General features: G+C 62.5%; 2 protein-coding genes across 2 annotated transcripts in view; one reads left to right on the top strand and one right to left on the bottom strand.

Moving 5' to 3' along the window:
• Window positions 1-27,118, top strand: part of LOC138370570 (tripartite motif-containing protein 5-like) — a 502,851-nt gene that overhangs the window by 160,670 nt on the left and 315,063 nt on the right. The window lies entirely within an intron of this gene.
• Window positions 1-27,118, bottom strand: part of LOC138370569 (uncharacterized) — a 93,120-nt gene that overhangs the window by 5,887 nt on the left and 60,115 nt on the right. The gene's annotated exons all lie outside the window — the stretch shown is intronic.

The following is a 27,118-nucleotide window of genomic DNA, read 5'->3' as shown; positions in this document are numbered from 1 at the left end:
CCATTATCACCTGTGGTCAGTGTCAGCCAAATTATGACCTGTGGACAGTGTCAGCCCCATTATCACCTGTGGTCAGTGTTAGCCCCATTATCACCAGTGGGCAGAGAGAGCCCCATTATCACCTGTGGTCAGTGTCAGCCCCATTATCACTTGTGATCAGCGTCAGCCCCATTATCACCTGTGGTCAGTGTCAGCCCCATTATCACCAGTGGACAGTGTCAGCCCCATTATCACCTGTGGTCAGTGTTAGCCCCATTATCACCAGTGGGCAGAGTCAGCCCCATTATCACCTGTGGTCAGTGTCAGCCCCATAATCACCTGTGATCAGCGTCAGCCCCATTATTACCTGTGGTCAGCGTCAGCCCCATTATCACCAGTGGGCAGAGTCAGCCCCATTATGACCTGTGGACAGTGTCAGCCCCATTATCACCTGTGGACAGTGTCAGCCCCATTATCACCTGTGGTCAGTGTCAGCCCCATTATCACCTGTGGTCAGTGTCAGTCCCATTATCACCAGTGGACAGTGTCAGCACCATTATCACCTGTGGTCAGTGTCAGCCCCATTATTACCTGTGGACAGTGTCAGCCCCATTATCACCTGTGGTCAGTGTCAGCCCCATTATCACCTGTGGACAGTGTCAGCCCCATTATCACCAGTGGGCAGAGTCAGCCCCATTATCACCTGTGGTCAGTGTCAGCCCCATTATCACCTGTGGTCAGTGTCAGCCCCATTATCACCTGTGGTCAGTGTCAGCCCCATTATCACCTGTGGTCAGTGTCAGCCCCATTATCACCTGTGGTCAGTGTCAGCCCCATTATCACCTGTGGTCAGTGTCAGCCCCATTATCACCTGTGGACAGTGTCAGCCCCATTATCACCAGTGGGCAGAGTCAGCCCCATTATCACCTGTGGTCAGTGTCAGCCCCATTATCACCTGTGGTCAGTGTCAGCCCCATTATCACCTGTGGTCAGTGTCAGCCCCATTATCACCTGTGGACAGTGTCAGCCCCATTATCACCAGTGGGCAGAGTCAGCCCCATTATCACCTGTGGACAGTGTCAGCCCCATTATCACTTGTGATCAGCGTCAGCCCCATTATCACCTGTGGTCAGTGTCAGCCCCATTATCACCTGTGGACAGTGTCAGCCCCATTATCACCAGTGGGCAGAGAGAGCCCCATTATCACCTGTGGTCAGTGTCAGCCCCATTATCACTTGTGATCAGCGTCAGCCCCATTATCACCTGTGGTCAGTGTCAGCCCCATTATCACCAGTGGGCAGAGTCAGCCCCATTATCACCAGTGGGCAGTGTCAGCCCCATTATCACCTGTGGTCAGTGTCAGCCAAATTATGACCTGTGGACAGTGTCAGCCCCATTATCACCTGTGGTCAGTGTTAGCCCCATTATCACCAGTGGGCAGAGAGAGCCCCATTATCACCTGTGGTCAGTGTCAGCCCCATTATCACTTGTGATCAGCGTCAGCCCCATTATCACCTGTGGTCAGTGTCAGCCCCATTATCACCAGTGGACAGTGTCAGCCCCATTATCACCTGTGGTCAGTGTTAGCCCCATTATCACCAGTGGGCAGAGTCAGCCCCATTATCACCTGTGGTCAGTGTCAGCCCCATAATCACCTGTGATCAGCGTCAGCCCCATTATTACCTGTGGTCAGCGTCAGCCCCATTATCACCAGTGGGCAGAGTCAGCCCCATTATGACCTGTGGACAGTGTCAGCCCCATTATCACCTGTGGACAGTGTCAGCCCCATTATCACCTGTGGTCAGTGTCAGCCCCATTATGACCTGTGGTCAGTGTCAGCCCCATTATCACTTGTGGTCAGTGTCAGCCCCATTATCACCTGTGGACAGTGTCAGCCCCATTATCACCAGTGGGCAGAGTCAGCCCCATTATCACCAGTGGGCAGTGTCAGCCCCATTATCACCTGTGGTCAGTGTCAGCCCCATTATGACCTGTGGTCAGTGTCAGCCCCATTATGACCTGTGGTCAGTGTCAGCCCCATTATCACTAGTGGTCAGTGTCAGCCCCATTATCACCTGTGGACAGTGTCAGCCCCATTATCATCAGTGGGCAGAGTCAGCCCCATTATCACCTGTGGTCACTGTAAAAGCCCCATTATCACCTGTGGACAGTGTCAGCCCCATTATCACCTGTGGTCAGTGACAGCCCCATTAAGCTGGACCTGTAGCTCCAGCCCCTCCCTACTGGCAGGGGGTTGGTGCTGGACCTGTAGCACCAACCCCCCCTCTACTGGCAGGGGGTTGGTGCTGGACCTGTAGCTCCAGCCCCCCTCAACTGGAAGGGGGGTTGTGCTAGACCTGTAGCTTCAGCCCCCCTCTACTGGCAGGGGGTTGTGCTGGACCTGTAACTTTAGCCCCCCTCTACTGGCAGGGGGGTTGGTGCTGAACCTGTAGCTCCAGCCCCCTCTACTGTCAAGGGGATGGTGCTGAACCAATAGTTCCAGCCCCCTCTACTCTCAGGGGGTTAATGCTGGACCTGTAGCTCCACCCCCCTCCCTACTGGCTGGGGGTTGGTGCTAGACCTGTAGCTCCAGCCCCCTTCTTCTGGCAAGGGGTTAGTGTTGGATCTGTAGCTCCAGCCCCCCTCTACTGGCAGGGGGTTGGTTCTGGACCTGTAGCTCCAGCCCCTCAACTGGCAGGGGGTTGTTGCTGGACCTGTAGCTCCAGCCCCTCTCTACTAGAAGGGAGTTGGTGATGGACCTGTAGCTCCAGCCCTCCTCTACTGGCAGGAGGTTGGTGCTGGACCTGTAGCTCCAGCCCCCCCTCTATTGGCATGGGGTTGGTCCTGGACCTGTAGCTCCAGCCCCCCTCTACTAGCAGGGGGTTGGTGCTGGACCTGTATCTGTAGCCCCCTCTACGGGCAGGGTGGGGTTGGCCCTGGACCTGTAACTCCAGCCCCCCTCTACTGGCAGGGGGTTGGTGCTAGACCTGTAGCTCCAGCCACACTCTACTGGCAGGGGGTTGGCCCTGAATCTGTAGCTCCAGCCCTCTCTACTGGAAGCGAGTTGATGCTGGACCTGTAGCTCTAGCCCACCCCCCCTCTACTGGCAGGGTGTTGGTGCTAGACCTGTAGCTGCAGCCCCCTCTACGGGTAGGGTGGGGTTGGTCCTGAACCTGTAACTCCCTCTAGTGGCAGGGGGTTGGTGCTGGACCTGAAACTCCAGCCCCCCCTCTACTGGAAGGGGGTTGGTTCTGGACCTGTAGCTCCAGTCCCCTTCTACTGGCAGGGGGTTGGTGCTGGACCTGTAGCTCCAGCCCCCCTCTACTGGCAGGGGATTGGTGCTGGACCTGCAGCTCCAGCCCTCCCCCTCTACTGGCAGGGGGTTGGTGTTGGATGTGTTGACCCAGCCCCCCTCTACTGGCAGGGGATGCTGCTGGACCTGTAGCTCCAGCCCCCCTCTACTAGCAGGGGGTTGGTGCTGGACCTGTAGCTCCAGACCCCCTCTACTGGAAGGGGGTTGGTGCTGGACCTGTAGCTCCAGCCCCCCCTCTACTGGAATGGGGTTGGTTCTGGACCTGTAGCTCTAGTCCCCTTCTACTGGCAGGGGGTTGGTGCTGGACCTGTAGCTCCCGCCCCCATCTAGTGGCAGGGGGTTGGTGCTGGACCTGTAGCTCCAGCCCTCCTCTACTGGTGGGGTGTTGGGGCTGGCCTTATAGCTCCAGCCCTCCTGTACTGGCAGAGGGTAGGTGGTGGACATGTAGCTCCAGCCCCCCTCTACTGGCAGGGGGTTGGTGCTGGACCTGTAGCTCCAGTCCTCTCTACTGGCAGGGGTTGGTGCCGGACTAGTAGTTAAAACCCCCCTCTACTGACAGGGGGTAGGTGCTGGACCTATAGCTCCAGCCCCCCCTCTACTGGCAGGGGGTAGGTGCTGGACCTGTAGCTCCAGCCTCCTTCTACTGGCAGGGGGTAGGTGCTGCACCTGTAGCTCCAGGCCCGCCCCCCCCCCTCTACTGGCAGGGGGTTGGTGCAGGATCTTTAGCTCCAGCCCCCTTTACTGGCAGGGGGTTGGTGCTGGAGCTGTAGCTCTAGCCCCCTCTACTGGCAGGGGGTTGGTGTTGGACTAGTAGCTCCAGCCCTGCTCTGTTGGCAGGGGGTTGGTGCTGGACCTGTAGCTCCAGCCCCACACTACTGGCAAGGAGTGGGTGTTGCACCTGTAGCTCCAGCCCCCCCCCCTCTACTGGCAGGGGGTTGGTGCTGAACCTGTAGCTCCAGCCCCTCTACTGGCAGGGGGTTGGTGCTTGACCTGTAGCTCCAGCCTCCTCTACTGGCAAGGGGATGGTGCTGGACCTGTAGCTCCAGCCCCCCCCTACTGGTAGGGGGTTGATGCTAGACCTGTAGCTCCAGCCCCCCTCAACTGGCAGGGGATTGGTGCTAGACCTGTAGCTCTACCCCCCTCTACTGGCAGGGGGTTGATCCTGGACCTGTAGCTCCGGCCCCCAGTACTAGCAGGGGATTGATGATGGACCTGTAGCTCCAGCCCCTTCTACTGGCATGGGGTTGGTCCTGGACCTGTAGCTCCAGCCCCACCCCCTCTCTACTGGGAGGGGGTTGGTGCTGGACCTGTAGCTCCAGCCCCGCTCTACTGGCAGGGGGTTGGTGCTGGACCTGTAGCTCCAGCCCCACACTACTGGCAAGGAGGAGGTGCTGGACCTGTAGTTCCAGCCCCCCTCTACTGGCAGGGGGTTGGTGCTGCACCTGTAGCTCCAGCCCCCCCCCTCTACTGGCAGGGGGTTGGTGCTGAACCTGTAGCTCCAGCCCCCTCTACTGGCAGGGGGTTGGTGCTTGACCTGCAGCTAAAGCCTCCTCTACAGGCAAGGGGATGGTGCTGGACCTGTAGCTCCAGCCCCCTTCTACTGGCAGGGGGTTGATGCTAGACCTGTAGCTCCAGCCCCCCTCTACTGGCAGGGGATTGGTGCTAGACCTGTAGCTCCAGCCACCCTCTACTGGCAGGGGGTTGGTCCTGGCGCTGTAGCTCCAGCCCCCCCTCTACAGGCAGGGGGTTGGTGCTGGACCTGTAGCTCCAGAATCCCCACTCTACTGTCAGGGGGTTGGTGCTGAACCTGTAGCTCTAGCCTCCCCCACTACTGGCAGGGGGTTGGTACTGAACCTGTACCTCCAGCCCACCTCTACCGGCAGGGGGGGGGGGGGTTGGAGCTGGACCTGTAGCTCCAGCCTCCCCCCTCTTCAGGCAGGGGGTTCGTGCTGGACCTGTAGCTCCAGCCTCCCCCCTGTACTGGCAGTGGGTTGGAGCTGGACCTGTAGCTCCAGCCCCCCCCCCTCTACTGGCAGGGGGTTGTTACTGGACCTGTAACTCCAGGCCCCCTCTACTGGCACGAGGTTGGTGCTGGACCTGTAGCTCCAGCCCCCCCTCTACTGGCAGGGGGTTGGTGCTGGACCTGTAGCTCTAGCCCCCCTCTACTGGTAGGGGGTTGTTGCTGAACCTATAGCTCAAGCCCCTTTTCTACTGGCAGGGGGTTGGTGCTTGACCTGTAGCTTCAGCCCCATCTACTGGCAGGGATTTGGAGCTGGACCTGTAGCTCCAGGCCCCCTCTACTGGCAGGAGGTTGGTGCTGGACCTGTAGCTCCAGCCCCCCTCTACTGGCAGGGGGTTGGTGCTGGACCTGTAGCTCTAGCTCCCCTCCACTGGCAGGGGGTTGGCCCTGAATCTGTAGCTCCAGCCCCCCCTCTACTGGCAGGGGGTTGGTGCTGGACCTGTAGCTCCAGCCCCCCTCTACTGGCAGGAGGTTAGTGCTGGACCTGTAGATCCAGCCCCCCTCTACTAGCAGGGGGTTGGTGCTGGACCTGTAGCTCTAGCTCCCCTCTACTGGCAGGGGGTTGGCCCTGAATCTGTAGCTCCAGCCCCCTCTACTGGCAGGGGGTTGGTGCTGGACCTGTAGCTCCAGCCCCCCTCTTCTGGCAAAGGGTTGGTGCTGGAACTGTAGCTCCAGCCCCACCCCCCTCTACTAGAAAGGGGTTGGTGCTGGACCTGTAGCTCCAGCCCCCCCCTCTAATGGCAGGGGGTTGGTCCTGGACCTGTAGCTCCAGCCTCCCCCCTCTACTGGCAGGGGATTGGTGCTGGACCTGTAGCTCCAGCCCCCCTCTACTGGCAGGGGGTTGGTGCTGAACCTGTAGCTTCAGCTCCCTTCTACTGGCAGGGAGTTGACCCTGGATCTTCAGCTCCAGCCCCCCCTCAACTGGCAGGGGGTTGGTCCTGGAAATGAAGACTCCAGCCCCCCTCTACCGGCAGAGGGTTGATGCTGGACCTGTAGCTCCAGCCCCCTCAACTGGCAGGGGGTTGGTGCTGGACCTGTAGCTCCAGCCCCCTCTACTGGCAGGGGAATGGTGCTGGACTTGTAGCTCCAGCCCCCTTCTACTGGCAGGGGGTTGGTGCTGGACCTATAGCTCCAGCCCCCTCTACTGGCAGGGGAATGGTGCTGGACTTGTAGCTCCAGGCCCCCCTCTACTGGCAGGAGGTTGGTGCTGGACCTGTATCTCCAGCCCCCCTCTACTGGCAGGGGGTTGGTGCTGGACCTGTAGCTCTAGCTCCCCTCCACTGGCAGGGGGTTGGCCCTGAATCTGTAGCTCCAGCCCCCCCTCTACTGGCAGGGGGTTGGTGCTGGACCTGTAGCTCCAGCCCCCCTCTACTGGCAGGAGGTTAGTGCTGGACCTGTAGATCCAGCCCCCCTCTACTAGCAGGGGGTTGGTGCTGGACCTGTAGCTCTAGCTCCCCTCTACTGGCAGGGGGTTGGCCCTGAATCTGTGGCTCCAGCCCCCTCTACTGGCAGGGGGTTGGTGCTGGACCTGTAGCTCCAGCCCCCCCTCTTCTGGCAAAGGGTTGGTGCTGGAACTGTAGCTCCAGCCCCACCCCCCTCTACTAGAAGGGGGTTGGTGCTGGACCTGTAGCTCCAGCCCCCCCCCCTCTAATGGCAGGGGGTTGGTGCTGGACCTGTAGCTCCAGCCCCCCCGCACTCTACTGGCAGGGGGTTGGTCCTTGACCTGCAGATCCAGCCTCCTCTATTGGCAGGGGGATGGTGCTGGACCTGTAGCTCCAGCCCCCCTCTACTGGCAGGGGGTTGGAGATGGACCTGTAGCTCCAGCCATCCTCTATAGCCAGGGGGTTGGCCCTGAATCTGTAGCTCCACTCCGCCTTCTACTGGCAGGGGGTTGGTGCTGGACCTTTAGCTCCAGCCCCCCTCTACTGGCAGGGGATTGGTCCTGGACCTGTAGCTACAGCCCCCCTCTACTGGCAGGGGTTTGGTGCTGGACCTGTAGCTCCAGCCCTTTTCTACTGGCAGGGGGTTGGTGCTGGACCTGTAACTCCAGCCCCCCTCTACTAGGAGGGGGGTTGGTGCTGGAACTGTAGCTCCAGCCCCCCTCTACTGGTAGGGGGTTGGTGCTGGACCTGTAGCTCCAGGCCCCCTCTACAGGCAAGGGGTTGGTGCTGGACCTGTAGCTCCAGCCCCCCCTCTACTGGCAGGAGGTTGGTGCTGTAGCTGTAGCTCCAGCCCCCCTCCCCTCTATTGGCATGGGGTTGGTGCTGCACCTGTAGCTCCAGCTCCCCTCTACTGGCAGGGGGTTGGCGCTGGATCTGTAGTTCCAGCCACCTCTACTGACAGGAGGTTGGTGCAGGACCTGTAGATCCAGCCCTCCTCTACTGGCAGGGGGTTGATGCTAGACCTGTAGCTCCAGCCCCCCTCTACTGGCAGGGGATTGGTGCTAGACCTGTAGCTCCAGCCACCCTCTACTGGCAGGGGGTTGGTCCTGGCGCTGTAGCTCCAGCCCCCCCTCTACAGGCAGGGGGTTGGTGCTGGACCTGTAGCTCCAGAATCCCCACTCTACTGTCAGGGGGTTGGTGCTGAACCTGTAGCTCTAGCCTCCCCCTCTACTGGCAGGGGGTTGGTACTGAACCTGTACCTCCAGCCCACCTCTACCGGCAGGGGGGGGGGTTGGAGCTGGACCTGTAGCTCCAGCCTCCCCCCTCTTCAGGCAGGGGGTTCGTGCTGGACCTGTAGCTCCAGCCTCCCCCCTGTACTGGCAGTGGGTTGGAGCTGGACCTGTAGCTCCAGCCCCCCCCCATCTACTGGCAGGGGGTTGGTACTGGACCTTTAACTCCAGGCCCCCTCTACTGGCACGAGGTTGGTGCTGGACCTGTAGCTCCAGCCCCCCTCTACTGGCAGGGGGTTGGTGCTGGACCTGTAGCTCTAGCCCCCCTCTACTGGTAGGGGGTTGTTGCTGAACCTATAGCTCAAGCCCCTTTTCTACTGGCAGGGGGTTGGTGCTTGACCTGTAGCTTCAGCCCCATCTACTGGCAGGGATTTGGTGCTGGACCTGTAGCTCCAGGCCCCCTCTACTGGCAGGAGGTTGGTGCTGGACCTGTAGCTCCAGCCCCCCTCTACTGGCAGGGGGTTGGTGCTGGACCTGTAGCTCTAGCTCCCCTCCACTGGCAGGGGGTTGGCCCTGAATCTGTAGCTCCAGCCCCCCCTCTACTGGCAGGGGGTTGGTGCTGGACCTGTAGCTCCAGCCCCCCTCTACTGGCAGGAGGTTAGTGCTGGACCTGTAGATCCAGCCCCCCTCTACTAGCAGGGGGTTGGTGCTGGACCTGTAGCTCTAGCTCCCCTCTACTGGCAGGGGGTTGGCCCTGAATCTGTAGCTCCAGCCCCCTCTACTGGCAGGGGGTTGGTGCTGGACCTGTAGCTCCAGCCCCCCTCTTCTGGCAAAGGGTTGGTGCTGGAACTGTAGCTCCAGCCCCACCCCCCTCTACTAGAAAGGGGTTGGTGCTGGACCTGTAGCTCCAGCCCCCCCCCCTGTACTGGCAGGGGGTTGGTCCTGGACCTGTAGCTCCAGCCTCCCCCCTCTACTGGCAGGGGATTGGTGCTGGACCTGTAGCTCCAGCCACCCTCTACTGGCAGGGGGTTGGTCCTGGCGCTGTAGCTCCAGCCCCCCCTCTACAGGCAGGGGGTTGGTGCTGGACCTGTAGCTCCAGAATCCCCACTCTACTGTCAGGGGGTTGGTGCTGAACCTGTAGCTCTAGCCTCCCCCTCTAGTGGCAGGGGGTTGGTACTGAACCTGTACCTCCAGCCCACCTCTACCGGCAGGGGGGGGGGGTTGGAGCTGGACCTGTAGCTCCAGCCTCCCCCCTCTTCAGGCAGGGGGTTCGTGCTGGACCTGTAGCTCCAGCCTCCCCCCTGTACTGGCAGTGGGTTGGAGCTGGACCTGTAGCTCCAGCCCCCCCCCCATCTACTGGCAGGGGGTTGGTACTGGACCTTTAACTCCAGGCCCCCTCTACTGGCACGAGGTTGGTGCTGGACCTGTAGCTCCAGCCCCCCTCTACTGGCAGGGGGTTGGTGCTGGACCTGTAGCTCTAGCCCCCCTCTACTGGTAGGGGGTTGTTGCTGAACCTATAGCTCAAGCCCCTTTTCTACTGGCAGGGGGTTGGTGCTTGACCTGTAGCTTCAGCCCCATCTACTGGCAGGGATTTGGTGCTGGACCTGTAGCTCCAGGCCCCCTCTACTGGCAGGAGGTTGGTGCTGGACCTGTAGCTCCAGCCCCCCTCTACTGGCAGGGGGTTGGTGCTGGACCTGTAGCTCTAGCTCCCCTCCACTGGCAGGGGGTTGGCCCTGAATCTGTAGCTCCAGCCCCCCCTCTACTGGCAGGGGGTTGGTGCTGGACCTGTAGCTCCAGCCCCCCTCTACTGGCAGGAGGTTAGTGCTGGACCTGTAGATCCAGCCCCCCTCTACTAGCAGGGGGTTGGTGCTGGACCTGTAGCTCTAGCTCCCCTCTACTGGCAGGGGGTTGGCCCTGAATCTGTAGCTCCAGCCCCCTCTACTGGCAGGGGGTTGGTGCTGGACCTGTAGCTCCAGCCCCCCTCTTCTGGCAAAGGGTTGGTGCTGGAACTGTAGCTCCAGCCCCACCCCCCTCTACTAGAAAGGGGTTGGTGCTGGACCTGTAGCTCCAGCCCCCCCCCCTGTACTGGCAGGGGGTTGGTCCTGGACCTGTAGCTCCAGCCTCCCCCCTCTACTGGCAGGGGATTGGTGCTGGACCTGTAGCTCCAGCCCCCCTCTACTGGCAGGGGGTTGGTGCTGAACCTGTAGCTTCAGCTCCCTTCTACTGGCAGGGGATTGACCCTGGATCTGTAGCTCCAGCCCCCCCTCAACTGGCAAAGGGTTGGTCCTGGACCTGTAGCTCCAGCCCCCTCTACTGGCAGGGGAATGGTGCTGGACTTGTAGCTCCAGCCCCCTTCTACTGGCAGGGGGTTGGTGCTGGACCTGTAGCTCCAGCCCCCTCTACTGGCAGGGGAATGGTGCTGGACCTGTAGCTCCAGCCCCCCTCTTCTGGCAAAGGGTTGGTGCTGGAACTGTAGCTCCAGCCCCACCCCCCTCTACTAGAAGGGGGTTGGTGCTGGACCTGTAGCTCCAGCCCCCCCCTCTAATGGCAGGGGGTTGGTGCTGGACCTGTAGCTCCAGCCCCCCCGCACTCTACTGGCAGGGGGTTGGTCCTTGACCTGCAGATCCAGCCTCCTCTATTGGCAGGGGGATGGTGCTGGACCTGTAGCTCCAGCCCCCCTCTACTGGCAGGGGGTTGGAGATGGACCTGTAGCTCCAGCCATCCTCTATAGCCAGGGGGTTGGCCCTGAATCTGTAGCTCCACTCCGCCTTCTACTGGCAGGGGGTTGGTGCTGGACCTTTAGCTCCAGCCCCCCTCTACTGGCAGGGGATTGGTCCTGGACCTGTAGCTACAGCCCCCCTCTACTGGCAGGGGTTTGGTGCTGGACCTGTAACTCCAGCCCCCTTCTACTGGCAGGGGGTTGGTGCTGGACCTGTAACTCCAGCCCCTCTCTACTAGGAGGGGGGTTGGTGCTGGAACTGTAGCTCCAGCCCCCCTCTACTGGTAGGGGGTTGGTGCTGGACCTGTAGCTCCAGGCCCCCTCTACAGGCAAGGGGTTGGTGCTGGACCTGTAGCTCCAGCCCCCCCTCTACTGGCAGGAGGTTGGTGCTGTAGCTGTAGCTCCAGCCCCCCTCCCCTCTATTGGCATGGGGTTGGTGCTGCACCTGTAGCTCCAGTTCCCCTCTACTGGCAGGGGGTTGGCGCTGGATCTGTAGTTCCAGCCACCTCTACTGACAGGAGGTTGGTGCAGGACCTGTAGATCCAGCCCTCCTCTACTGGCAGGGTGTTGATGCTGGACCTATAGCTCCAGCTCCCCTCTACTGGCAGGGGGGATGGTGCTGGACCTGTAGCTCCAGCCCCCCCCTCTATTGGCATGGGGTTGGTTCTGGACTTGAAGCTCCAGCCCCCCTCTACTAGCAGGGGGTTGGTGCTAGACCTGTAGCTCTAGCTCCCCTCTACTGGCAGGGGGTTGGTGCTGGACCTGTAGCTGCAGCCCCCTCTACGGGCAGGGTGGGGTTGGTCCTGGACCTGTAACTTTAGCCCCCCTCTACTGGCAGGGGGTTGATGCTGGACCTGTAGCTCTAGCCCCCGCCCCTCTACTGGCTGGGGGTTGGTGCTGGACCTGTAGCTGCAGCCCCCTCTATGGGCTGGGTGCGGTTGGTCCTGGACCTGTAGCTCCAGCTCCCCTCTACTGGCAGGGGGTTGGTGCTAGACCTGTAGCTCCAGCCACACTCTACTGGCAGGGGGTTGATGCTGGACCTGTAGCTCTAGCCCCCCCTCTACTGGCAGGTGTTTGGTGCAGGACTAGTAGTTCCAACCTCCCTCTACTGGCAGGGGGTAGGTGCTGGACCTGTAGCTCCAGCCACCCCTCTACTCGCAGGGGGTTGGTGCTGGACCTTTAGCTCCAGCCCCCCTCTACTTGCGGGGGGGGGGGGGGGCTGGCCTTATAGCTCCAGCCCTCCTCTACTGGCAGAGGGTAGGTGCTGGACCTGTAGCTCCAGCCCCCCTCTACTGGCAGGGGGTTGGTGCTGGACCTGTAGCTCCAGTCCCCTCTACTGGCAGGGGTTGGTGCAGGACTAGTAGTTCCAACCCCCCTCTACTGACAGGGGGTAGGTGCTGGACCTGTAGCTCCAGCCCCCCTCTACTGGAAGAGGGTTGGTGCTGGACCTGTAGCTCCAGCCCCCCTCTACTGGAAGAGGGTTGGTACTGGACCTGTAGCTGCAGCCCCCTCTACGGGCAGGGGGTTGGTGCTGGACCTGTAGCTCCAGCCCCCCACCTCTACTGGCAGGGGGTTGGTGCTGGACCTGTAGCTCCAGCCCCCCCTCTACTGGCAGGGGGATCGTGCTGGACCTGTAGCTCGAGCCCCCCTCTACTGGCAGGGGGTTGGTGCTGGACCAGTAGCTCCAGCCCCCCACCTCTACTGGCCGGGGGTTGGTGCTGGATCTGTAGCTCCAGCCCACCTCTACTGGCAGGGGGTAGGTGCTGAACCTGCAGTTCCTTACCCCCCTCTACTGGCAGGAGGTTGGTGCTGGAACTGTAGCTCCAGCCCCCCTCTACTGGCAGGGGGTTGATGCTGGACCTATAGCTCCAGCAGCCCTCTACTGGCAGGGGGGATGGTGCTGGACCTGTAGCTCCAGCCCCCCCTCTATTGGCATGGGGTTGGTCCTGGATCTGCAGCTCCAGCAGCCCTCTACTGGCAGGGGGGATGGTGCTGGACCTGTAGCTCTAGCTCCCCTCTACTGGTAGGGGGTTGGTGCTGGACCTGAAAATCCAGCCCCCCCTCTACTGGAAGGGGGTTGGTTCTGGACCTGTAGCTCCAGTCCCCTTCTACTGGCAGGGGGTTGGTGCTGGACCTGCAGCTCCAGCCCCCCCCCCTCTACTGGCAGGGGGGTTGGTGTTGGATGTGTTGACCCAGCCCCCCTCTACTGGCAGGGGATGCTGCTGGACCTGTAGTTCCAGCCCCCCTCTACTGGCAGGGGGTTGGTGCTGGACCTGTAGCTCCAGTCCCGCTCTACCTGCCGGGGGGGTAGGTGCTGGACCTGTAGCTCCAGCCACCCCTCTACTGGCAGGGGGTAGGTGCTGGACCTGTAGCTCCAGCCCCCCTCTACTGGCAGGGGGTAGGTGCTGGACCTGTAGCTCCAGCCCCCTTCTACTGGCAGGGGGTAGGTGCTGCACCTGTAGCTCCATCCCCGCCCCCCCCTCTACTGGGAGGGGGTAGGTGCTGCACCTGTAGCTCCAGCCCCGCCCCCGCTCTACTGGCAGGGCGTTGGTGCTGGACCTGTAGCTCAAGCCCCCTCTACTGGCAGGGGGTTGGTGTTGGAATTGTAGCTCCAGCCCTGCTCTGTTGGCAGGTGGTTAGTGCTGGACCTGTAGCTCCAGCCCCCCTTTACTGGCACGGGGTTGATGCTAGACCTGTAGCTCCAGCCCCCCTCTACTGGCAGGGGGTTGATGCTAGACCTGTAGCTCCCGCCCCCCTCTACTAGCAGGGGGTTGGTGCTAGACCTATAGCTCCAGCCCCCCATTACTGGCAAGGGGTTGGTCCTGGACCTGTAGCTCCGGCCCCCCTGTACTAGCTGGGGATTGATGATGGACCTGTAGCTCCAGCCCCTTCTACTGGCATGGGGTTGGTCCTGGACCTGTAGCTCCAGCCCCCCCCCCTCTACAGGCAGGGGGTTTGTGCTGGACCTGTAGCTCCAGCCTCCCCCCTCTACTGGCAGGGGGTTGGTGCTGAACCTGTACCTCCAGCCCACCTCTACCGGCAGGGGGGGGGGGTTGGAGCTGGACCTGTAGCTCCAGCCTCCCCCTTCTACTGGCAGTGGGTTGGAGCTGGACCTGTAGCTCCAGCCCCCCCCTCTACTTGGCAGGGGGGTGGTACTGGACCTGTAGCTCCAGGCCCCCTCTACTGGCAGGAGGTTGGTGCTGGACCTGTAGCTCCAGCACCCCTCTACTGGCAGGGGCTTGTTGCTGAACCTATAGCTCAAGCCCCTTCTCTACTGGCAGGGATTTGGTGTTGAACCTGTAGCTTCAGCTCCCTTCTACTGGCAGGGGGTTGACCCTGGATCTGTAGCGCCAGCCCCCCCTCTACTGGCAGGGGGTTGGTGCTGAACCTGCAGTTCCTTCCCCCCCTCTACTGGCAGGGGGTTGGTGCTGGACCTGTAGCTCTAGCTCCCCTCTACTGGCAGGGGGTTGGTGCTGGACCTGAAGATCCAGCCCCTCTCTACTAGCAGGGGGTTGGTGCTGGACCTGTAGCTCTAGCTCCCCTCTACTGGCAGGGGGTTGGCCCTGAATCTGTAGCTCCAGCCCCCTCTACTGGCAGGGGGTTGATGCTGGACCTGTAGCTCCAGGCTACCTCTAATGGCAGGGGGTTGATGCTGGACCTGTAGCTGCAGCCCCCCTCTATTGGCAGGGGGTTGATGCTCGACCTGTAGATCCAGCCCCCTCTACTGGCAGGGGGTTGGTGCTGGACCTGTAGCTCCAGCCCCCCCCCCTCTACTGGCAGGGGGTTGGTGCTTGACCTGCAGCTCCAGCCTCCTCTACTGGCAGGGGGATGGTGCTGGACCTGTAACTCCAGGCCCCTCTCCAGGCAGGGGGTTCCTGCTGGACCTGAAGCTCTAGGTCCCCCCCCCCCACCTCTACTGGCAGGGGGTTGGAGATGGACCTGTAGCTCCAGGCCCCCTCTACTGGCAGGGGATTGGTCCTGGACCTGTAGCTAAAGCCTCCCTCTACTGGCAGGGGGTTGGCCCTGAATATGTAGCTCCAGCCCCCTCTACTGTCAGGGGGTTGATGCTGGACCTGTAGCTCTAGCCGCGCCTTTTACAGGCAGGGGGTTGGTCCTGAACCTGTAACTCCAACCCCCCTCTATTGGTAGGGGGATGGTGCTGGACCTGTAGCTCCAGCCCCCTCTACTAGGAGGGGGGTTGGTGCTGGACCTGTAGCTCCAGCCCCCCTCTACTGGCAGGGGGTTGGTGCTGAACCTGTAGCTCCAGGCCCCCTCTACTGGTAGGGGGTCGGTGCTGGACCTGTAGCTCCAGCTCCCCTCTACTGGCAGGGGGTTGGTGCTGCACATTTAGCTCCAGCTCCCCTCTACTGGCAGGGGGTTGATGCTTGACCTGCAGCTCCAGCCTCCTCTACTGGCAGGGGGATGGTGCTGGACCTGTAGCTCCAGCCCCCCCCTCTATTGGCATGGGGTTGGTCCTGGACCTGTAGCTCCAGCCCCCTTCTACTAGCAGGGGGTTGGTGCTGGACCTGTAGCTCTAGCTCCCCACTACTGGCATGGGGTTGGTGCTGGACCTGCAGCTCCAGCCCCCCTCTACTGGCAGGAGGTTGGCCCTGGACCTGTAGCTCCAGCCTTCCCTCTACTGGCAGAGGGGTGGTGTTGGACCTGTAGCTCCAGCCCCCCTCTACTGGCAGGAGGTTGGCCCTGGACCTGTAGCTCCAGCCTTCCCTCTACTGGCAGAGGGGTGGTGCTGGACCTGTAGCTCCAGCCCCCCTCTACTGGCAGGGGGTTGGCCCTGGACCTGTAGCTCCAGCCCCCCTCTACTGGCAGGGGGTTGGCGCTGGACCTGTAGCTCCAGCCCTCCTCTACTGGCAGGGGGTTCGTGCTGGACCTGTAGCTCCAGCCCCCTTCTACTGGCAAGGGGTTGGTGCTGGACCTGTAGCTCCAGCCCCCTCTTCTGGCAGGGGTTTGGTGCTGGAATTGTAGCTCAAGCCCCCCTCTACTGGCAGCGGGTTGGTGCTGGACCTGTAGCTCCAGCCCCCCTCTACTGGTAGAGGGGTGGGGCTGGACCTGTAGCTCCAGCCCCCCCTCTACTGGCAGGGGGTTGGTGCTGGACCTGTAGCTCCAGCCAACCTCTACTGGCAGGTTATTGGTGCTGGACCTGAAGCTCCAGGACCCCTTCTACTGGCAGATGGTTGGTGCTGGACCTGTAGCTCCAACCTTCCTCTACTGGCAGGGGGTTGGTGCTGGACCTGTAGCTCCAGCCCCCCCTCTACTGGCAGGGGATTGGTGCTGGACCTGAAGCTCCAGGACCCCTTAAACTGGCAGATGGTTGGTGCTGGACCTGTAGCTCCAACCTTCCTCTACTGGCAGGGGGTAGCTGCTTGACCTGTAGCTTCAGCCCCCCTCTACTGGCAGGGGGTTGGTGCTGGACCAGTAGCTCCAGCCCCCCTCTACTGGCAGGGGGTTCGTGCTGGACCTATAGCTTCAGCCCCCCTCTACTGGCAGGGGGTTGGTGCTGTACCAGTAGCTCCAGCCTCCCCCCTCTACTGGCAGGGGGTTGGTGCTGGACCTGAAGCTCTAGCCCCCCTCTACTAGAAGAGGGTTGGTGCTGGACCAGTAGCTCCAGCTCCCCTCTACTGGCAGGGGGTTCGTGCTGGACCTGTAGCTCCAGCCCCCCTCTACTGGTAGGGGGTAGGTGCTGGACCTATAGCTCCAGCCCCCCCCTATACTGGCAGGGAGTTAGTGCTGGACCAGTAGCTCCAGCCCCCCTCTACTGGCAGGGGGTAGGTGCTGGACCTGTAGCTCCAGCCCCCCTCTACTGGCAGGGGGTAGGTGCTGCACCTGTATCTCCAGCCCCCCCCTCTAATGGGAGGGGGTTGGTGCTTGACGTGTAGCTCCAGCCCCCCCTCTACTGGCAGGGGGTTGGTGCTGGACCTGTAGCTCCAGCCCCCCTCTACTGGCTGGGGGTTGGTGCTGGACCTGTAGCTCCAGCACCCACTCTACTGACAGGGGGATGGTGCTGGACCTGTAGCTCCAGCCCGCCCCCTCTACTGGCAGGGGGTTGGTGCTGGACCTGTAGCTCCAGCCCCTCTCTACTGGCAAGGGGTTTGTGCTGGACCTGTAGCTCCAGCCCGCCCCCTCTACTGGCAGGGGGTTGGCGCTGGACCTGTAGCTCCAGCCCCCTTTACTGGCAGGGGGTTGGCCCTGGACCTGTAGCTCCAGCCTTCCCTCTACTGGCAGGGGGTTGGTGCTGGACCTGTAGCTCCAGCCCCTCTCTACTGGCAAGGGGTTTGTGCTGGACCTGTAGCTCCAGCCCGCCCCCTCTACTGGCAGGGGGTTGGCACTGGACCTGTAGCTCCAGCCCCCTTTACTGGCAGGGGGTTGGCCCTGGACCTGTAGCTCCAGCCTTCCCTCTACTGGCAGGGGGTTGGTGCTGGACCTGTAGCTCCAGCCCCCTCTACTGGCAGGGGGTTGTCCCTGGACCTGTAGCACCAGCCTTTCCTCTATTGGCAGGTGGTTGGTGCTGGACCTGTAGCTCCAGCCCCCCCTCTACTGGCAGAGGGGTGGTGCTGGACCTGTAGCTCAAGCACCCCTCTACCGGCTTGGGGTTGGCGCTGGACTTGTAGCTCCAGCCCTCCTCTACTGGCAGGGGGTTGGTGCTGGACCTGTTGCTCCAGCCCCCTTCTACTGGCAGGGGTTTGGTGCTGGACCTGTAGCTCCAGCCCCCCTCTACTGGCAGCGGGTTGGTGCTGGACCTGTAGCTCCAGCCCCTCTCTACTGGTAGAGGGGTGGTGCTGGACCTGTAGCTCCAGCCCCCCCCCCTCTACTGGCAGGGGGTTGGTGCTAGACCTGTAGCTCCAGCCCCCCCTCTACTGGCAGGGGATTGGTGCTGGACCTGAAGCTCCAGGACCCCTAAACTGGCAGATGGTTGGTGCTGGACCTGTAGCTCCAGCCCCCCTCTACTGGCAGCGGGTTGGTGCTGGACCTGTAGCTCCAGCTCCCTCTACTGGCAGGGGGTAGCTGCTTGACCTGTAGCTCCAGCCCCCCTCTACTGGAAGAGGGTTGGTGCTGGACTTGTAGCTTCAGACCCCCCTCTACTGGCAGGGGGTTGGTGCTGTACCTGTAGCTCCAGCCTCCCCCCTTAACTGGCAGGGGGTTGGTGCTGGACCTGAAGCTCCAGCCCCCCCTCTACTGGGAGGGGGTTGGTGCTTGATGTGTAGCTCCACCCCACCTCTACTGGTAGGGGGTTGGTGTTGGACCTGTAGCTCCAGCCCCCCTCTACTGGTAGAGGGGTGGTGCTGGACCTATAGCTTCAGCCCCCCTCTACTGGCAGGGGGTTGGTGCTGGACCAGTAGCTCCAGCCCCCCCCCCCCTCTACTGGCAGGGGGTTGGTGCTGGACCTGTAGCTCCAGGCCCCCCCCTCTACTGGCAGGGGGTTGGTGCTGGACCTGTAGCTCCAGCCCCCCCCCTCTACTGGCAGGGGGTTGGTGCTGGACCTGTAGCTCCAGCCCCCCCTCTACTGGCTGGGGGTTGGTGCTGGATCTGTAGCTCTAACCCCCTCTACTGGCAGGGGGTTGGTGCTGGACCTGTAGCTCCAGCCCCCCCTTTACTGGCAGGGGGTTGGTGCTGGACCTGTAGCTCCAGCCCACCACTACTGGAAGAGGGTTGGAGCTGGACCTATAGCTCCAGCCCCCCTCTACTGGCAGGGGGTAGGTGCTGGACCTGTAGCTCCAGCCCCCCTTTACTGGCAGGGGGTAGGTGCTGCACCTGTATCTCCTGCCCCCCCCTCTACTGGGAGGGGGTTGGTGCTGGACCTGTAGCTCCAGCCCCCCTCTACTGGCTGGGGGTTGGAGCTGGACCTGTAGCTCTAACCCCCTCTACTGGCAGGGGGTTGGTGCAGGATCTGTAGCTCCAGCCCCCTCTACTGGCAGGGGGTTGGTGCTGGACCTGTAGCTCTAGCCCCCTCTACTGGCAGGGGGTTGGTGTTGGACTTGTAGCTCCAGCCCTGCTCTATTGGCAGGGGGTTGGTGCTGGACCTGTAGCTCCAGCCCCACACTACTGGCAAGGGGTGGCTGCTGGACCTGTAGTTCCAGCCCCCATCTACTTTCAGGGGGTTGGTGCTGCAACTGTAGCTCCAGCCCCCCCCCCCTCTACTGGCAGGGGGTCGGTGCAGGACCAGTAGCTCCAGCCCCCCTCTACTGGCAGGGGGTTGGTGCTGGACCTGTAGCTCCAGCCCCCCCCCCTCTACTGGCAGGGGGTTGGTGCTGGATCTGTAGCTCCAGCCCCCCCCCCCTCTACTGGCAGGGGATTGGTGCTGGACCTGTAGCTCCAGCCCCACTCTACTGACAGGGAGATGGTGCTGGACCTGTAGCTCCAGCCCGCCCCCTCTACTGGCAGGGGGTTGGTGCTGGACCTGTAGCTCCAGCCCCTCTCTACTGGCAAGGGGTTGGTGCTGGACCTGTAGCTCCAGCCCGCCCCCTCTACTGGCAGGGGGTTGGTGCTGGACCTGTAGCTCCAGCCCCTCTCTACTGGCAGGGGGTTGGTGCTGGACCTGTAGCTCCAGCCCCTCTCTACTGGCAAGGGGTTGGTGCTAGACCTGTAGCTCCAGGACCCTCCTCTGGCAGGAGGTTGGTACTGGACCTGTAGCTCCATGTCCCCCTCTACTGGCAGGGCGTTAGTTCTGGACTTGTAGCTCCAGCCCCCCCCTACTGGCAGGGGGTTGGTGCTGGACCAGTAGCTCCAGCCCCCCCCTACTGGCAGGGGGTTGGTGCTGGACCTGTAGCTCCAGCCCCCCTCTACTGGCTGGGGGTTGGAGCTGGACCTGTAGCTCTAACCCCCTCTACTGGCAGGGGGTTGGTGCAGGATCTGTAGCTCCAGCCCCCTCTACTGGCAGGGGGTTGGTGCTGGACCTGTAGCTCTAGCCCCCTCTACTGGCAGGGGGTTGGTGTTGGACTTGTAGCTCCAGCCCTGCTCTATTGGCAGGGGGTTGGTGCTGGACCTGTAGCTCCAGCCCCACACTACTGGCAAGGGGTGGCTGCTGGACCTGTAGTTCCAGCCCCCCTCTACTTTCAGGGGGTTGGTGCTGCAACTGTAGCTCCAGCCCCCCCCCCTCTACTGGCAGGGGGTCGGTGCAGGACCAGTAGCTCCAGCCCCCCCTCTACTGGCAGGGGGTTGGTGCTGGACCTGTAGCTCCAGCCCCCCCCCCTCTACTGGCAGGGGGTTGGTGCTGGATCTGTAGCTCCAGCCCCCCCCCCTCTACTGGCAGGGGATTGGTGCTGGACCTGTAGCTCCAGCCCCACTCTACTGACAGGGAGATGGTGCTGGACCTGTAGCTCCAGCCCGCCCCCTCTACTGGCAGGGGGTTGGTGCTGGACCTGTAGCTCCAGCCCCTCTCTACTGGCAAGGGGTTGGTGCTGGACCTGTAGCTCCAGCCCGCCCCATTTACTGGCAGGGGGTTGGTGCTGGACCTGTAGCTCCAGCCCCTCTCTACTGGCAGGGGGTTGGTGCTGGACCTGTAGCTCCAGCCCCTCTCTACTGGCAAGGGGTTGGTGCTAGCCCTGTAGCTCCAGGACCCTCCTCTGGCAGGAGGTTGGTACTGGACCTGTAGCTCCATGTCCCCCTCTACAGGCAGGGCGTTAGTTCTGGACTTGTAGCTCCAGCCCCCCCCCAACTGGCAGGGGGTTGGTGCTGGACCAGTAGCTCCAGCCCCCCTCTACTGGCAGGGGGTTGGTGCTGGACCTGTAGCTCCAGCCCCTCCTCTACTGGCAGGGGTTGGAGTTGTACCTGTAGCTCCAGCCCCCCTTTACTGGCAGGGGGTAGGTGCTGGACCTGTAGCTCCAGCCCCCCTCTACTGGCAGGGGGTTGGAGTTGTACCTGTAGCTCCAGCCCTCCCCCTCTACTGGCAGGGGGTTGGTGCTGGACCTGTAGCTCCAGCCCCCCCTTTACTGGCAGGGGGTAGGTGCTGGACCTGTATCTCCAGCCCCCGTCTACTGGCTGGGGGTTGGTGCTGGACCTGTAGCTCCTGCCCACCTCTACTGGCAGGGGGTTGGTGCTGGACCTGTAGCTCCAGCCCCCCTCTACTGGCTGGGGGTTGGTGCTGGACCTGTAGCTCCTGCCCACCTCTACTGGCAGGGGGTTGGCACTGGACCTGTAGCTCCAGCCCTCCTCAACTGGCAGGGGGTTGGTTCTGGACCTGTAGCTCCAGCCCCCTTTACTGGCAGAGGGTTGGCCCTGGACCTGTAGCTCCAGCCCCCCCCTCTACTGGCAGAGGGGTGGTGCTGGACCTGTAGCTCAAGCCCTCCTCTACTGGCTTGGGGTTGGCGCTGGACCTGTAGCTCCAGCCCTCCTCTACTGGCAGGGGGTTGGTGCTGGACCTGTAGCTCCAGCCCCCTCTACTGCCAGGAGGTTGGTGCTGGACCTGTAGCTCCAGCTCCCTCTACTGGCAGGGGTTTGGTGCTGGACCTGTAGCTCCAGCCCCCCTCTACTGGCAGGGGTTTGGTGCTGGACCTGTAGCTCAAGACCCCTCTACTGGCAGACGGTTGGTGCTGGACCTGTAGCTCCAGCCCTCCTCTACTGGCAGGGGTTGGTGCAGGATTAGTAGTTCCAACCCCTCTCTACTGGCATGGGGTATGTGCTGGACCTGTAGCTCCAGCCCCCCTCTACTGGAAGAGGGTTGGTGCTGGACCTGTAGCTCCAGCCCCCCTCTACTGGCAGGGGGTTAGTACTGGACCAGTAGCTCCAGCCCCCCTCTACTGGCAGGGGGTTCGTGCTGGACCTGTAGCTCCAGCCTCCCTCTACTGGCAGGGGGTTGGTGCTGGACCAGTAGCTCCAGCCCCTCTCTACTGGCAAGGGGTTGGTGCTGGACCTGTAGCTCCAGCCTCCCTCTACTGGCAGGGGATTGGTGCTGGATCTGTAGCTCCATCCCCCCCCCCTCTACGGGGAGGGGGTTGGTGCTGGACCTGTAGCTCCAGCCCCCCTCTACTGGCAGCGGGTTGGTGCTGGACCTGAAGCTCCAGCCCTCCTCTACTGGCAGGGGTTTGGTGCTGGACCTGTAGCTCCAGCCCCCCTCTACTGGCAGACGGTTGGTACTGGACCTGTAGCTCCAGCCCTCCTCTACTGGCAGGGGTTGGTGCAGGACTAGTAGTTCCAACCCCTCTCTACTGGCATGGGGTATGTGCTGGACCTGTAGCTCCAGCCCCCCTCTACTGGAAGAGGGTTGGTGCTGGACCTGTAGCTCCAGCCCCCCTCTACTGGCAGGGGGTTAGTTCTGGACCAGTAGCTCCAGCCCCCCTCTACTGGCAGGGGGTTCATGCTGGACCTGTAGCTCCAGCCTCCCTCTACTGGCAGGGGGTTGGTGCTGGACCAGTAGCTCCAGCCCCCCCCCTCTACTGGCAGGGGGTTGGTGCTGGATCTGTAGCTCCAGCCCCCCCCCTCTACTGGGAGGGGGTTGGTGCTGGACCTGTAGCTCCAGCCCACCTCTACTGGCAGCGGGTTGGTGCTGGACCTGTAGCTCCAGCCCCCCCTCTACTGGCAGGGGGTTGGTGCTGAACCTGTAGTTCCAGCCCACCTCTACTGGAAGAGGGATGGTGCTGGACCTATAGCTCCAGCCCCCCTCCTCTACTGGCAGGGGGTAGGTGCTGGACCTGTAGCTCCTGCCCACCTCTACTGGCAGGGGGTTGGCGCTGGACCTGTAGCTCCAGCCCTCCTCAACTGGCAGGGGGTTGGTTCTGGACCTGTAGCTCCAGCCCCCTTTACTGGCAGAGGGTTGGCCCTGGACCTGTAGCTCCAGCCTTCCCTCTACTAGCAGGGGGTTGGTGCTGGACCTGTAGCTCCAGCCCCCTCTACTGGCAAGGGGTTGGCCCTGGACCTGTAGCTCCAGCCCCCCCCACCTCTACTGGCAGGGGGTTGGTGCTGGACCTGTAGCTCCAGCCCCCCTCTAATGCCAGGGGGTTGGTGGTTGACGTGTAGCTCCAGCCCCCCTCTACTGGCAGGGGGTTGGTGCTGGACCTGTAGCTCCAGCCCCCCCCCCTATACTGGCTGGGGGTTGGTGCTGGATCTGTAGCTCCAGCCCCCTCTACTGGCAGGGGGTTGGTGCTGGACCTGTAGCTCTAGCCCCCTCTACTGGCAGGGGGTTGGTGTTGGACTTGTAGCTCCAGCCCTGCTCTATTGGCAGGGTGTTGGTGCTGGACCTGTAGCTCCAGCCCCACACTACTGGCAAGGGGTGGGTGCTGGACCTGTAGTTCCAGCCCCCTCTCTACTGGCAGGGGGTTGGTGCTGCACCTGTAGCTCCAGCCCCCCCTCTACTGGCAGGGGGAGTTGGTGCTGGACCTGTAGCTCCAGCCCCCCTCTACTGGCTGGGGGTTGGTGCTGCAACTGTAGCTCCAGCCCCCCCTTTACTGGCAGGGGTCGGTGCAGGACCAGTAGCTCCAGCCCCCCCTCTACTGGCAGGGGGTTGGTGCTGGACCTGTAGCTCCAGCCCCCCCTCCTCTACTGGCAGGGGGTTGGTGCTGGATCTGTAGCTCCAGCCCCCCCTCTACTGGCAGGGGATTGGTGCTGGACCTGTAGCTCCAGCCCCACTCTACTGACAGGGGGATGGTGCTGGACCTGTAGCTCCAGCCCCCCCCCACTCTACTGGCAGGGGGTTGGTGCTGGACCTGTAGCTACATGTCCCCCTCTACTGGCAAGGGGTTGGTGCTAGACCTGTAGCTCCAGGACCCTCCTCTGGCAGGGGATTGGTACTGGACCTGTAGCTCCATGTCCCCCTCTACTGGCAGGGCGTTAGTTCTGGACTTGTAGCTCCAGCCCCCCCTACTGGCAGGGGGTTGGTGCTGGACCTGTAGCTCCAGCCCCTCCTCTACTGGCAGGGGGTTGGAGTTGTACCTGTAGGTCCAGCCCCCCTTTACTGGCAGGGGGTAGGTGCTGGACCTGTAGCTCCAGCCCCCCTCTACTGGCAGGGGGTTGGAGTTGTACCTGTAGCTCCAGCCCCCCTTTACTGGCAGGGGGTAGGTGCTGGACCAGTAGCTCCAGCCCCCCTCTACTGGCAGGGGGTTGGAGTTGTACCTGTAGCTCCAGCCCTCCCCCTCTACTGGCAGGGGGTTGGTGCTGGACCTGTAGCTCCAGCCCCCCTTTACTGGCAGTGGGTTGGTGCTGGACCTGTAGCTCCAGCCCCCCTTTACTGGCAGGGGGTAGGTGCTGGACCTGTAGCTCCAGCCCCCCCCCCTCTACTGGGAGGGGGTTGGTGCTTGACGTGTAGCTCCAGGCCCCCCCCCCCTCTACTGGCAGGGGGTTGGTGCTGGACCTGTAGCTCCAGCCCCCCTCTACTGGCTGGGGGTTGGTGCTGGACCTGTAGCTCCTGCCCACCTCTACTGGCAGGGGGTTGGCGCTGAACCTGTAGCTCCAGCCCACCTCAACTGGCAGGGGGTTGGTTCTGGACCTGTAACTCCTACCCCCTTTACTGGCAGAGGGTTGGCCCTGGACCTGTAGCTCCAGCCTTCCCTCTACTGGCAGGGGGTTGGTGCTGGACCTGTAGCTCCAGCCCCCTCTACTGGCAGAGGGGTGGTGCTGGACCTGTAGCTCAAGCCCCCCTCTACTGGCTTGGGGTTGGCGCTGGACCTGTAGCTCCAGCCCTCCTCTACTGGCAGGGGGTTGGTGCTGGACCTGTAGCTCCAGCCCCCTCTACTGCCAGGAGGTTGGTGCTGGACCTGTAGCTCCAGCTCCCTCTACTGGCAGGGGTTTGGTGCTGGATCTGTAGCTCCAGCCCCCCTCTACTGGCAGGGGGTTGGTGTTGGACTTGTAGCTCCAGCCCTGCTCTATTGGCAGGGTGTTGGTGCTGGATCTGTAGCTCCAGCCCCACACTACTGGCAAGGGGTGGGTGCTGGACCTGTAGTTCCAGCCCCCTCTCTACTGGCACGGGGTTGGTGCTGCACCTGTAGCTCCAGCCCCCCCTCTACTGGCAGGGAGAGTTGGTGCTGGACCTGTAGCTCCAGCCCCCCTCTACTGGCTGGGGGTTGGTGCTGCAACTGTAGCTCCAGCCCCCCCTTTACTGGCAGGGGTCGGTGCAGGACCAGTAGCTCCAGCCCCCCCTCTACTGGCAGGGGGTTGGTGCTGGACCTGTAGCTCCAGCCCCCCCTCCTCTACTGGCAGGGGGTTGGTGCTGGATCTGTAGCTCCAGCCCCCCCTCTACTGGCAGGGGATTGGTGCTGGACCTGTAGCTCCAGCCCCACTCTACTGACAGGGGGATGGTGCTGGACCTGTAGCTCCAGCCCCCCCCACTCTACTGGCAGGGGGTTGGTGCTGGACCTGTAGCTACATGTCCCCCTCTACTGGCAAGGGGTTGGTGCTAGACCTGTAGCTCCAGGACCCTCCTCTGGCAGGGGATTGGTACTGGACCTGTAGCTCCATGTCCCCCTCTACTGGCAGGGCTTTAGTTCTGGACTTGTAGCTCCAGCCCCCCCTACTGGCAGGGGGTTGGTGCTGGACCTGTAGCTCCAGCCCCTCCTCTACTGGCAGGGGGTTGGAGTTGTACCTGTAGGTCCAGCCCCCCTTTACTGGCAGGGGGTAGGTGCTGGACCTGTAGCTCCAGCCCCCCTCTACTGGCAGGGGGTTGGAGTTGTACCTGTAGCTCCAGCCCCCCTTTACTGGCAGGGGGGTAGGTGCTGGACCAGTAGCTCCAGCCCCCCTCTACTGGCAGGGGGTTGGAGTTGTACCTGTAGCTCCAGCCCTCCCCCTCTACTGGCAGGGGGTTGGTGCTGGACCTGTAGCTCCAGCCCCCCTTTACTGGCAGTGGGTTGGTGCTGGACCTGTAGCTCCAGCCCCCCTTTACTGGCAGGGGGTAGGTGCTGGACCTGTAGCTCCAGCCCCCCCCCCCTCTACTGGGAGGGGGTTGGTGCTTGACGTGTAGCTCCAGCCCCCCCCCCCTCTACTGGCAGGGGGTTGGTGCTGGACCTGTAGCTCCAGCCCCCCCTCTACTGGCTGGGGGTTGGTGCTGGACCTGTAGCTCCTGCCCACCTCTACTGGCAGGGGGTTGGCGCTGAACCTGTAGCTCCAGCCCACCTCAACTGGCAGGGGGTTGGTTCTGGACCTGTAACTCCAGCCCCCTTTACTGGCAGAGGGTTGGCCCTGGACCTGTAGCTCCAGCCTTCCCTCTACTGGCAGGGGGTTGGTGCTGGACCTGTAGCTCCAGCCCCCTCTACTGGCAGAGGGGTGGTGCTGGACCTGTAGCTCAAGCCCCCCTCTACTGGCTTGGGGTTGGCGCTGGACCTGTAGCTCCAGCCCTCCTCTACTGGCAGGGGGTTGGTGCTGGACCTGTAGCTCAAGCCCCCTCTACTGCCAGGAGGTTGGTGCTGGACCTGTAGCTCCAGCTCCCTCTACTGGCAGGGGTTTGGTGCTGGATCTGTAGCTCCAGCCCCCCTCTACTGGCAGCGGGTTGGTGCTGGACCTGAAGCTGCAGCCCTCCTCTACTGGCAGGGGTTTGCTGCTGGACCTGTAGCTCCAGCCCCCCTCTACTGGCAGACGGTTGGTGATGAACCTGTAGCTCCAGCCCTCCTCTACTGGCAGACGGTTGGTGCTGGACCTGTAGCTCCAGCCCTCCTCTACTGGCAGACGGTTGGTGATGGACCTGTAGCTCCAGCCCTCCTCTACTGGCAGACGGTTGGTGATGGACCTGTAGCTCCAGCCCCCCTCTACTGGCAGACGGTTGGTGCTGGACCTGTAGCTCCAGCCCTCCTCTACTGGCAGGGGTTGGTGCAGGACTAGTAGTTCCAACCCCTCTCTACTGGCATGGGGTATGTGCTGGACCTGTAGCTCCAGCCCCCCTCTACTGGAAGAGGGTTGGTGCTGGACCTGTAGCTCCAGCCCCCCTCTACTGGCAGGGGGTTAGTACTGCACCAGTAGCTCCAGCCCCCTCTACTGGCAGGGGGTTCGTGCTGGACCTGTAGCTCCAGCCTCCCTCTACTGGCAGGGGGTTGGTGCTGGACCAGTAGCTCCAGCCCCCCCCCCCTCTACTGGCAGGGGGTTGGTGCTTGACGTGTAGCTCCACCCCACCTCTACTGGCAGGGGGTTGGTGCTGGACCAGTAGCTCCAGCCCCCCCTCTACTGGCAGGGGGTTGGTGCTGGACCTGTAGCTCCAGCCCCCCCTCTACTGGCAGGGGGTTGGTGCTGGACCTGTAGCTCCGGCCCCCCCTCTACTGGCAGGGGGTTGGTGCTGGACCAGTAGCTCCAGCCCCCCCTCTACTGGCAGGGGGTTGGTGCTGGACCTGTAGCTCCAGCCCCCCCTCTACTGGCAGGGGGTTGGTGCTGGATCTGTAGCTCCAGCCCCCTCTACTGGCAGAGGGGTGGTGCTGGACCTGTAGCTCAAGCCCCCCTCTACTGGCTTGGGGTTGGCGCTGGACCTGTAGCTCCAGCCCTCCTCTACTGGCAGGGGGTTGGTGCTGGACATGTAGCTCCAGCCCCCTCTACTGCCAGGAGGTTGGTGCTGGA

Source organism: Procambarus clarkii, chromosome 32 (assembly GCF_040958095.1).
Source record: "Procambarus clarkii isolate CNS0578487 chromosome 32, FALCON_Pclarkii_2.0, whole genome shotgun sequence".
NCBI lineage: Eukaryota > Metazoa > Arthropoda > Malacostraca > Decapoda > Cambaridae > Procambarus > Procambarus clarkii.
This window is presented reverse-complemented; position numbering and strand designations above follow the sequence as displayed.